A 12,127-nucleotide genomic window follows, 5' to 3' on the forward strand; every position below is an offset into this window, starting at 1 on the left:
TCCATGATGACCTTGAATTAGGCTGGGTTTCTCAGACTCTACTCCTTGTATGATAGGTAGCGATGGAGCCTTGTGCTTAGATGAAGAGAAAAATAAATAAAAGGATGTGGGAAAGAAGTTATGGCAGAAATTCTTGCTCCTCATTATTAGCAAACTGCTTTACAGAGTTGTACTGGTCTAAACACCAGAGAGAAAGGGCACGTTATGGAGTTATCATGATACTGCATGGGGTTGTGGATGAGTTTTTACCACAGGTTACAAGACCACATGGTATGCTTTTCCTTAAATATGGCTATTATTTCCTGTCTTCATGGAATACAAAATGTTGCTTTTATCTGCCGTGGCATGTCTTAACCTATGAGCTGGAAGAAGAAAATATGTTCTTTGAATTGTGCATCCTCCTGATGAAATTGTGGCTGTCAACCTAAAGTTTGTGTTGTCATTATTGGTCATTTTTAGTGACAAATGAAACCTTCCTCGGGAAAATTTAATAGTGCCTTGGGTCTGACCAGCAAATGTGATTGCAGAATACTGGGACTAGGTTGATATTGTAAAATCAGAGTTGAATTAATTATGCAGTCTTGGGATGAAAATACTCTTGATGTGTGAGACTTCCAAAAAAGACTTGCTTTCCATTATTAATCTCTTATATGTCTAGTACTCCAGTTTTTAGCTCACTGAACTCATGAAAAACAATTTCAGGCCTATTTATGACAACATGGATGGACCGAGTGGGTATAATGCTAAGTGAAATAAGTCAGACAAAGAAAGACAAATACCATATGCTTTTACTTATATGTGGAATCAAAAAAAAAAGCCCAAACAAACAAACAAACAAACAAACTAAACGAACTCTTAAATACAGAGAACAAATTGATGCTTGCCAGAAGGGAGTGGGTGGGGGATGGGCAGAAAAGATAAAGGGGATTAAGAAGTACAAACTTTCAGTTATAAAAAAAGTCATGGAGATGAAAAATACAGCATAGGCAATATTGCCTATCATATTGTATAATGTTGTATGGTGACAGATGGTGACTGTTTATTACGGTGAGCAATGAGTAGTGAATAGAATTGTTGAATCAATATGTTGTACACTTGAAACTAATAAAACATTGTATTTCAACTATACTTTAATAATAATAATAAAACAACTTCAGGCCAAACTTTTTTCCTTAGCTTACTATGTCAAGCTTCACCTTATCTTCAGTAATGTTTCCAGATATTACACAGGACTGCTTGACCTATGTCAAAACATGGCATCTCATGAATAATATTCTATCAACGTAAAAATAGGGGGCTTACTCAATTTATGTCTCATTTCTCCTTGTTCTTCTGAATACCGATTCAGCTCATCTCAGACCCTAATTATTTTCTGTTGTATGCAGTTTTCTCAACCTGTGGGTCCTTTCTTTAGCTGCTGAATACTTTTCCTTCATTTACTCAATTATGCCTTCAAATGTACATGGTGTATGTCAGGTAACAACACACTTGATAATGCTAATTTATTGACATTTATAAGGAAAATGCTTTTTATAATGTACTTCCACTGTAGAGCTGGATATGTCACATGCTTTGTTGGTTTTTTTGTTTCAATACATTCTCACCATAGCTAGGGTGACCATATAATTAATTGTCCATAACAGAACACTTTGAGTTTGAAAGAGGAAGTTACTGGTAATTATGCCAGGTCAATAGATACAAACTGGGGCTGTCCTGGGAAAACTATGTCCCGTGGAGCAAATCCCAGCCACCACCTGTTTTTGTTTTTTGTTTTTTTTTTAAGATTTTATTTATTTGACAGAGAGAGACACAGCAACAGAGGGAACACAAGCAGGGGGAGTGGGAGAGGGAGAAGCAGGCTTCCCGTGGAGCAGGGAGCCCGATGTGGGGCTCGATCCCAGGACCCCGGGATCATGACCTGAGCCGAAGGCAGACGCTTAATGACTGAGCCACCCAGGAGCTCCCACCACCTGTTTTTGAATAGCCCAGAGACTAAGAGTGATTTTTTCATTTTTTGATGGTTGGAAAAGATCGAGAGAAGAATAATATTTCATGGCATGTGAATTTATACACAATAATTTGTGTCCATAAAGTTTTATTGGAACACGGTCACATCAAATCATTTATATATCGTATATGGCTGCTATCATGCTGCAATGGCAGAAACACAATATATTGCCTAGAATATTACTGTTTTAATCTTTAGAGAACAAGTGTACTGACCCCTGAGGCAGAGGAATCCTAACCATAGCCCAATTTAGACCATTCATTTCAATTGGACCAGAACTTTCTTTTCTAGTAGTGCTGGTTAAATGGCATGTCTGCAAATTTGTATGCATTATGATAATACGTATTATAATGCTGATGTAGACGGTGATATGTCTGGGAATATATCTACCTACTCTGTAATTTCCTGTTGAGTAGAGACTCTTCCAGGTCCTATTTTCGGCTCCATCATGGTGTCTGCTAGTCTTTTAGTCCTTCGACGATAAAATTTTGCATGTAATTTTTCAAGTTGTTAATTTGGTTTATGGATTAAAATTAGGTTTTTCTTCAAGAACCAGACTGCTTTCATTTTCTTCTGACAAAACATTATCAGGCAACCTTGAAAACAACTTTGAGTTTTTGTCTGAGTGCTTTTAAAAGTGTGGGGTAGAGCAATATTTTAAAGTAACCTCATTCTGTCTCTTTGGTGTTGAATTAAAGGAGCTACAGGAATTCTAGCTCATTGTCCAATAGGCCAGATAAATTTCTTCTTTAAAGCGAGTCATTTATCTGTTGGCTAATTAACAAGTCATGTGCTCTCATAAAAGTTGACACCATTGGCTCATTTATAGCATTGTTGTCGATTAAGTTTACCTGAACTGTGTGCTTATTAAGACTATTTACCACCTTTTGGGTCAAGTTGGATATGTCAGTGGGCACATGTAGAATATTTTGAGGAACTACACAAAATATAAAAACCATGTATATCTAGAAATTTAAATTAATTGGAACTTAAATTTCCAGTAGAATAACAGCAGATATATGGTTCTTGTACCTTTTGTTTACTGATTGGATATCTACACGGTAACTCTTGTGATACACGGTGCGGTTAGCAGATGGCAACTAGTTTGAAAGAAGAAGTTATTGGTAATTATGCCAGGTCAATAGATACAAATTGGGCCTGTCCTGGGAAAACTATGTCCCATGGAGCAAATCCCAGCCACCACCGGGAGCTAGAAGCCTGTGGGGAGTGAGGTCTGAATTAGTATTCTCCTGGCACCAAAAATGTGCCATTCATATCTTCTCATTTATAACGCTATTTACATATAATAATTCTAGGTTTTAGTTTTAAAAAGAACCATTCATGTATAGGGTACTGTAGGACTATTCAGTTCATACGTCAACCCTAATTAAAACCTATCTCAGAATCCATTAAAATCTGGCTCAACTGTTTAACATCTCTTACAGTAGTGCATCTTTAGATGAAAAACACTGCACCCTCCACTTTTCCCCCTTTCAGTCTTTGTTGAGTAATTAATAGAAACCATTAATTTGGAGGGATGGATTAAAAATGGAATAAATAGTATAGGCTTTGTGTAATTCTCTAAAGGTTTTCTATGCCATAATCAAGGTGAAGAAAAAATGCTTATTGCAAATGTCCTGAGCTGAAAGAACTATATATTTAGAATCATTAAGTCTGTGGTAACTAGTGAAAATAAAATGCATAATGAGGATAAAATTAAATGGATGATAGAACCCAAGCTTTAATGACTCGAAGAAAAACAAATGTCTGCAGACAAAAGCCCGACTACTGTGGATATACCTTAGTCCATTTAGGCAAATTACCTTAAACTGGTGGCTTAAGCAAAGAACCCTTATTTCTTGTGATTCTGAAGCTCAGAAGTCTACCATCAAGGTGCTGACAGATTCAGTATCTGGTCAGAGCGGCTTCCCGGTTCATAGACTGCTGTCTTCTTGCTATGTGCTCACATGTTGAAAGGGCCGAGAGAACTCTGTGGGGTCTCTTTTAGAGTATTAATCTCATTCATGAGGGTTCCACTCTCAAAACCTAATCACCTCCCAAAGGCCTTACTTTTTCATATCACTACATTGGGTATTAGTATTTCAACATATGAATTTGGAGGGGGAAGGACACAAACTGTCAGTCCATAACAGGGTGATAATAACCCTAAGGTGGTTCACAATGAAGCTATTGTCTTAGGTCACCTATTAGATATTAAAACTAATAATGAAGAGGTTAAAATAATAATTGCAGGTTAAAACAAGGATTACTTAAGTTATTCCTTTAAAAATATACGGACAAATCTTACTACTTGTTGATTTGTCCTGGGAAACCTCCATCAAGGAATTCTAGAGATAGACTTGTTGCTCTCAGTTCTATCTTTAGCCATCAGGAAAAATCTATTTGTATGTGGAGCCTCCCAGTAAGCTCACATTTTCATCCTTGTCCTGAATCATCCTTTCAGCTACAATACTACCAGGAGCTATAATCTGTGGTGTGTAGATGGGAAAACTTATCTTGGAACTTGATACAGTAGATACCAACACCCTGCAGCCTCTGTCTTCATCCTAAGAACAACCTGGGATTTTTGCATAAAAAAATTCTATGCACTAATCATACATAAATTAAAAGATAATTTAACTCAATGATCTTGAATTTTCACCAAAGAAAAACAATTCTATTGGCATAGGAAACATGTTTCTTCTAATGCTTAAACATCTTATTAAGGACACATAGTTGATCTCAGTGATGTTATGAATTATTAGTTAATTTCTTAAAAATTCATAAAAATGTATTTATATCCTCTTCTATTTCCCTGAGTCTGGAACATTTACCAAGATTGGTGTGGGTCTATAACAGTGAAATTTTCCTCTCATGAGCTAAGAGTGTAGTGGGGAAGATGGACAAGAAGCATGCTCAAAGTGCAGGACTCTACACCTCTGCCAAAAAAAACCCATGGCAAAGTGAACTTTTAATTCTTCAAAGTTATACTGTTTCTTATTTCTTACTTTTAGAAATCTTGCTATTAATATAAGAACAAGAGTTTTCAGAAAACAGAATTCTCATAAATATTGCATATTTCACAGAAGTTCTGAGGCTTTCTTGTCATCATCACCATCTCTGTCATGAAATCTTAAACAAAACCAAATGAAACTCCATTCTCCAAATCATAACAATCCTTCAAATTTAATAGTTTGATATTGGCTAGCTGCTAACCAAACTGGTTTTCCTTTCTGCATTGAGTCCACAGCTAGACTTCATTTCTAAGCTTTTCTTGAAGTTGGGTGGGGTCACCTGATTGATGTCTGGTTCACCAGCCCACAGATTGTGAGCGGAAGTGATGTATCCTACTTTGAGGCCTGGCCCAAGAAATCAAAGACAATGAAGTCCAGAGATTTGGGAGTTGAAAGGGATGAAAAAAGCGGTGGCTGCCACTACACTTCTAAAAATAAGAAATAAAATTAAATTAGCTTTGGAGGGTCCAACAGTCCATGACAAAAATCAGCTTGAGGGTGTGGCCTTCCCACTGAAGTGGGAATTGGACTACCAAAGCTTCTGCAGCCTCAAAAGAAACCCTGATCTCCCACACCAACTTCAGGTATGGTGATAGTGATCAAGAAAGAAGTTTCGATAGGGTGGTGGAAGGGACCAGGGAGAAAACTGGATAAGGGAGATGTTCAAAGAAATTTAACTCAGAGTCTAATCAAGAAATGTCCCCCTCCTTATGTGAAGGGGACCTTCAAAATATCTGCTCTGCAGGATTTAATAATTCTTGCCACAGTTGCTTTTTTCTTTTTTCCTAAGTGGAAGATTTTACTGTGGTTATCTTATTTTTCACCACCTTTGTGATTGGGGATATGTATGGGTTGGAAGTAGGGAAGGGAATATGTAAATATGTAATGTAAATATGCCACATTTGGACTAAATAGAGAGGTTTTGCATCACCAGAAGATACTGGACTTCTTGCTGGATGCAATGACTGGGCAAAACTTTAGGGGAGTGGAAGAACAAGTTCTGTATGTGGGAGCAAAAGGAAAACATTTAGTGGCTAAAAGAGAAGACTGAAGCAAAGACTAGCTAAATTTAGCAAAATCCATTTCCCCTTTCTCCTTGGCACAAATTTTCCATTATTTCTTGACTTAGGTTAAAGCCGGAAGTCTGAGTGCTGGCTGATGGAGTGTAAATATGATATATGCCATGTCTAAATCTCACCTATAATAACTTCTTGCATGTTCCTCTACTCTTTCTCTTCCTTTGCCTTGTTGTTGGATACCTAATGACTGAGTTGACTGTAGAAGCCATGTTTAAAGATGGCAGAGGCTTCATCAGCCTGGGTCCTGAATCCCTGCAAAGGGAATTACCTCCCCCCCCCCCCCAAACATGCTGCTATTTGGTCAGGGCATAAACGAAAAATAATTGAGATAAGCCACTGAGATTTCAGCATTTATCTATTATATGAAAGGGTGCCTAAAAATCTATACTAGTAAAAATAGACAGCTTTTAAAAGTTCCACTGAAAATAATATTTTTAAAAAAGATTTGTTTATTTATTTATTTTGGAGAAAGAGAGGGGGAAAGGGAGAGAAAGAGAGAGAGTGTGTGTGAACGGGCATAGGGGGCAGAGAGAGAGAATCTCCAGCAGACTCCGTGCCCAGAGGAGTGACCCATGAGATCATGATCTGAGTCAAAACCAAGAATCAGGCGCTCAACCAACTGAGCCACACCCAGATGCCCCTGAAAATAGTATTTTCTAAGATTAAGAAATCCAGCATGGTTTATTGCTGATTTCAATGAGATTGTGTTTGAAATTGTAAAAGTTTGGATTATGTTACCATCTCAACAACTAAACATCTGTTTTCAATAATGTAATTTTTAAACATTCTAATGGAAACATTTTGTATAAATTTTGGGGAAAAATGGGACATTTGGTTGCAAAAATCACAATATTACACACAAGGTCAATTATTTGTATATTAGCAAATTCTTCAGCAGAGTGAGTTATTCCAGTTAGAAACATCAGGACAAATAAAATGAGCCTTTGACCAGGGATAAAACTGGGTAAGTTTTTAGGTAAAATAGGAGGGAAATTGCAAGAATGCTGGCATTCATTAAGATTCAGTTTCCGAACTACCACCACCTTTCACTTTCCAGCTGGAATTCTGGCCTGGGAAGAAATCAGTGGAGACTTTGGGACAGGGATCCATCCTTTGATATATTGCTCCCTTTCTCTTCCCTGTCAAAAGAGCCTCTGCTATGGCAAGAAATATACATATTCATACCTTTTAAGTAATTTCTTCAGAACACAGGTGAGTAAATACTCAGTACTGGTACTGAGTTTTATAATCCTGAATCCTCATGTTGTATATTATTTATTTATTTAACAGATGTTTATTGAATATCTATGATGTGTCAGGCACTGCTTCTAAATCTCAGAGAAACAGTAGTGATCAAAAGTTACAAAAATCTCTGCCATCATGGAGCATACTCTGAGGGGAAAGACAGAAAATTAAAAAAAGATAAATGGATAAATGACATAGTGTTAGGTACAAATACTAAAGAGAAAAATAAAACAAAGTAGAAGGATACAAATAATTGAGATGGAAATTACAATTTCAGAAAGAGTAAAATTTCTAGTGAAGAGTTAAATTTCACTGAAAAGGTAAAATTTGAGGAAAGACCTAAAGGAAGCCATGATCTGACCCATGCTGATACACAGGGAAGTTCATTCCAAGTAGAAGGGAGAGCAAGTATGAATACCTGAAGTGGGAGCACGCCTGGCATGTGTGAGGAACTGGAAGGAAGCACATGAGACTGGAGTCAAATGAATACAAGGCAAGGGTTGTAGGGGACAATGAGATATTGGATGGCACAAAACTTTGTGGTTCATAGCAAAAGTTTGGTTCCACTCAGAGTGACATGGAGAAATATGAGAGGGTTTTTTGTTTGTTTGTTTTTAGCAGATCTGACAGAATTACTATGGCTCCAGTGTTGAAAATAGAATGAAGACTAGATTAGAATCAGGGTGACCAGTCAGAAGGTTATTACACACATCTAGACAGGAGTTGATGTGGCTCAGGCCAGGGCAATGAAAGTGATGAGAAGTCGTCACAGTCTAGGTGTATCTTGCAGCTAGAGTTGACAGGATTTAATGATGGACTGGATGTGGAGTCTGAGAGAAGGAGAAGAAGCAAAGATGACTCCAAGCTTTTGGTCCTGAACACCTAAACGAATGGAATTGTTATTTCCTGAGATGGGGATGAGAGCAGAAGGAGCTAATTTAGAGGGAAACATGAAGAGACCAGATTTAACATATTTAAGTTTGGGATGTTTTCTAGATATTTCAAGTGGAGCTACCGAGCCTGTGCTTGGGTATTTAAGTCTTGAGTTCAATGTGGACTTTGGGCTGGTGATGTAGGTAATGCAGCAGCATATAGATACTGCTTAGCACTCAGATATTGAATGATATCACTTAGGGATTAAGGGTAACAGGAAAAAAGAAGCAGTTTGAGGACTGTACTCTCACATTTAGGTATTTAGAAGAAAAGGAGGAATCATCAAAAGAATCTGAAAAGGAGTAGCCAGAAAGACAGGAAAAAAATGAAGCAAACATGGTCTCACGGAAGCCAAGTACTGAAAATGTTTCAAGGCAAAGCGAGTTATCCATTAACCAAGTCAAGTAAAACAAGGGCTGAGAAATTATATTTGGATTTAGCAATGTGGAGATCATTGATGACACAGTTTTACCGAAGTGTGGGGACAGAAACCTGATTGGAGTGGATTTGACAGGGGAAAGAAACAGTTGGAAGCGGTATCAACTTTGCATTTGATGGATACCAGTGATAAAGTTTTGGCCATAAATTAAAGTAAATTTCAGTATTTTGACGTACATTGCTCCAAATGAGGACTCAAGCTCCTATTTATCAAATATTTATTGCAATTTACAATTAGCACCAAACTGTCATATTGCAAGATCAAGCTTCAATGTCACCTTTTCTGTGAAATCTTTTCTGCCTCCCACATACAGTTAATTGTTGGGCTTTTTGTGCTCCTGAACACATCATAAATGCATTTGTGATATTTGTGTTGTACTATTGTGTTGCAACATTTGCAAAATTTGTGTTTAATCATTTATTTCTGTGTCTGTCCATCCCATTACATTGGGAGTCCCTCATCTTTATATAACAACACAGTGTTTCGGTAAAAGTATGCACTCAATAAATGTGTTGGCTGAATATTATTTTGAGTCAGTCTAAATGATGTAGGGCCATGGAAATGAGATTTATTGGGTGTTAAGGACTATAAACAAATACAAGGGCTCATTCATTTTTCTCAAGATCAAAAGCCTGGTACTTTAGGGAAATAATGGCACTTATTTCTTGAAGTGTAGATGTGCACTCTTCCACTTATTATGAAATAAAAATCCTATAAAATAATTAGTCATGAAGTTGCCTTTCAACTAATTATTATGCTTTTATGTTTTTTGTTTTTCTCCTCAGATTACCAAATTTTAAGTGTTTTTTCTCATTATAACATTATTCAAATTATTAATTTAATGCCTTTATAGATAACACAATCTAGGTAAAGATTTTTCTCTGGGACAGAAATCTGGAATTTAGTCCGCAGACTTCTTGAAAATTTCCTTGTCATCAGAGCGTATCAGTGCTCAAACTAACATTACTATAATTTCAGTTAAAAGAGAGACAGCTGATCTAATTTAGAATACTGGGCTGTTCTGTAAAGCTGCTTTCCCAAGGATGATTAGTTTTGAAATTAATTTTTAATTGGGCTCTTTTATAGCTTGCTCACACACATGATCCTGTTTGAGACATTGAATTAGAGTATAAGAAAAATGCCTATTAAAACTAAAATTTTAAATATGTACATAAAATCTTTTATGCTTCTCTATACTTTAAACAAGTAAATGTCGTGGAAACCAAACTACCTGTAACATACTTCTTACTTGAACTATGCACTGAAAGAAATGTATAGGTTCAAGTTAATATTCTAATTCTGTTGTAAATAACATCAGACAAATATTTTGACTGAGACTTTTTGTCTCTTTCGATTGTTGTTTTTAAAAAGGAAACTTTGGGCAAAGAAATTGCTTGCACATTTTTACCCTACTAGGAAATGTCCATCTTGAAGGAAACAAAAGTGTAATGTCTTGTCTTTCTCTCTCTTCCTCTATCATCTATCTATATCTATAATCTATCTATTTATCATCTATCTACCTAATCTATCTAAAATCTATCTTCCCAAATTGAATTTCCAGCCCCTATGAAATATTAACTTTAGAATTTATATCAACTCCATTATACGTTTCAAGACTACATCAAATAAAATATAAAATTCTGATTAATTGTTCATTGTATTCATTTTTTTAAAAGATTTTATTTATTTTTAGATAGAGAGCGAGCTTGCATGTGCACGAGTGGGGGTAGGGGCAGAGGGGGAGAGAGAGGGACAAGCAGACTCCATGCTTTGACTGGAGCCCTACTCGGGGGCTCATCTCTCTACTCTGAGGTCGTAACCTGAGCTGAAATCCAGAGTGAGACACTCAAATAAATGAGCCACCCAGGTGCCCCTCATTAGATTCATTTTAATGAGCAGCTGGAGTTTTGATGTAGAAGATCCTGTACCAAATATGAAGGCATGATTGAATTGCTTTCTGAGATTATAGTTAAAATTGAGACTGTTTACTAAATTAGCATGATAGGAAATGTATAATGGCTTTCCACGTATGATTTTTTACAAACTCACTGGCTTACAGACATGTGTCATGGACAATTTTCATATTTTGCTTAAATAGTATCTGAAGGCTCTATCTCTTTGGAAATATCTTCTGCGTAGGGATCTTAGTGGAAGAAAGGGCCCTATCTCCTGTTTCTAAAACTCAGCAGGGCAGATTTTCCTGCATCTGGCAGCTTAGTTCTTAAGCATATAAACTTAGGTTTGGCCAGCTGCTCAGGGCTTTGGATCTTGGGCAAGAGAAGCAGGTATGGGAAGTTAGATTATTACCCAGAGTAGCAGTAGTAGAGCTGAAATCCAGTAGACATGACAGATGTCCATAGAGGTGGTGTCCTTACCTGTGGCACGAACATAAAGGTGTGTTTGGCTGTCTGGTGGCTGCATTTTCAGTTAGGTTTCATGTCTTGGCGTCGTTCTGTTTTCCAGGTTTTCCATCATTCTGAGAGCTACCCACAATTCTTCCAAGGAATTCCTTTTCTAGTTAGCCAGTCTGTTTCTGTTGTTGGCAACCAAGACTGATAGAGTATGACATATGAATATACTAATATCACGGATTTATGAAAACTGAGACCACTTAAAATAAATTTTTATTTGCTTTTGAAAAACATTTTGCAGTGTTTCTGGTACCCTGAAATCAAAAGAGTTAAATTCTCAAGGATTGGGGGATTTGTGTGTGTGTGTGTGTGTATGTGCAAACATCACAAAAAGCTTATACCTGACAATGACAGATGGTCTGACTATTTTATTGTGCATATTTAAAAAATGATGACCGATTCAAATTCAGATTTTACTTTCTTTCTAAGCAATTTCAGCAATTGCCCGGGAGAATTCATTGTTAACTATCAAAGTCACATAGCAATGGAAGTTTTATCTCTTTCATTATGTTATGTGATGAAATGCAATATTATCTTTTTTTTTTAGAAAGGGGGTATGATATATTACATTCAGAATCTAGTTTTAGATGAACAAAAATTAAACTTTTAAAGAAACAAGAGGAATGACAACTTGGAAAATATAGAATAGCAACCTTTATTCACATCACTGTATTTACTAACTATAAATGGGGAAACTGAAGTCAGAATTGCAGGGATTTCATAGTAGATCTATTTCATGGTAGATCCAAGTAGCAGGAAATACACACACAGACACACACACATGCACATGGATGCACACACGCATGCACACACACACAAAGAAAGCCTTTGGCAACATTTTCCTACTATTTTTCCTGGGGAAAACATACGTACATTGTTAATTAATCTCTCTCTCCCTCTCTCCTTCCCTCTCTTCCCCTCTCCCTCTTCTTTTCCCAGTCCCTTTTTTTCAGATTTAAGGCCAGTTTAGCTTCTTAAAGAAAGGATTAGAGAAATAG

The sequence above is a fragment of the Zalophus californianus genome, chromosome 4 (assembly GCF_009762305.2).
Source record: "Zalophus californianus isolate mZalCal1 chromosome 4, mZalCal1.pri.v2, whole genome shotgun sequence".
NCBI lineage: Eukaryota > Metazoa > Chordata > Mammalia > Carnivora > Otariidae > Zalophus > Zalophus californianus.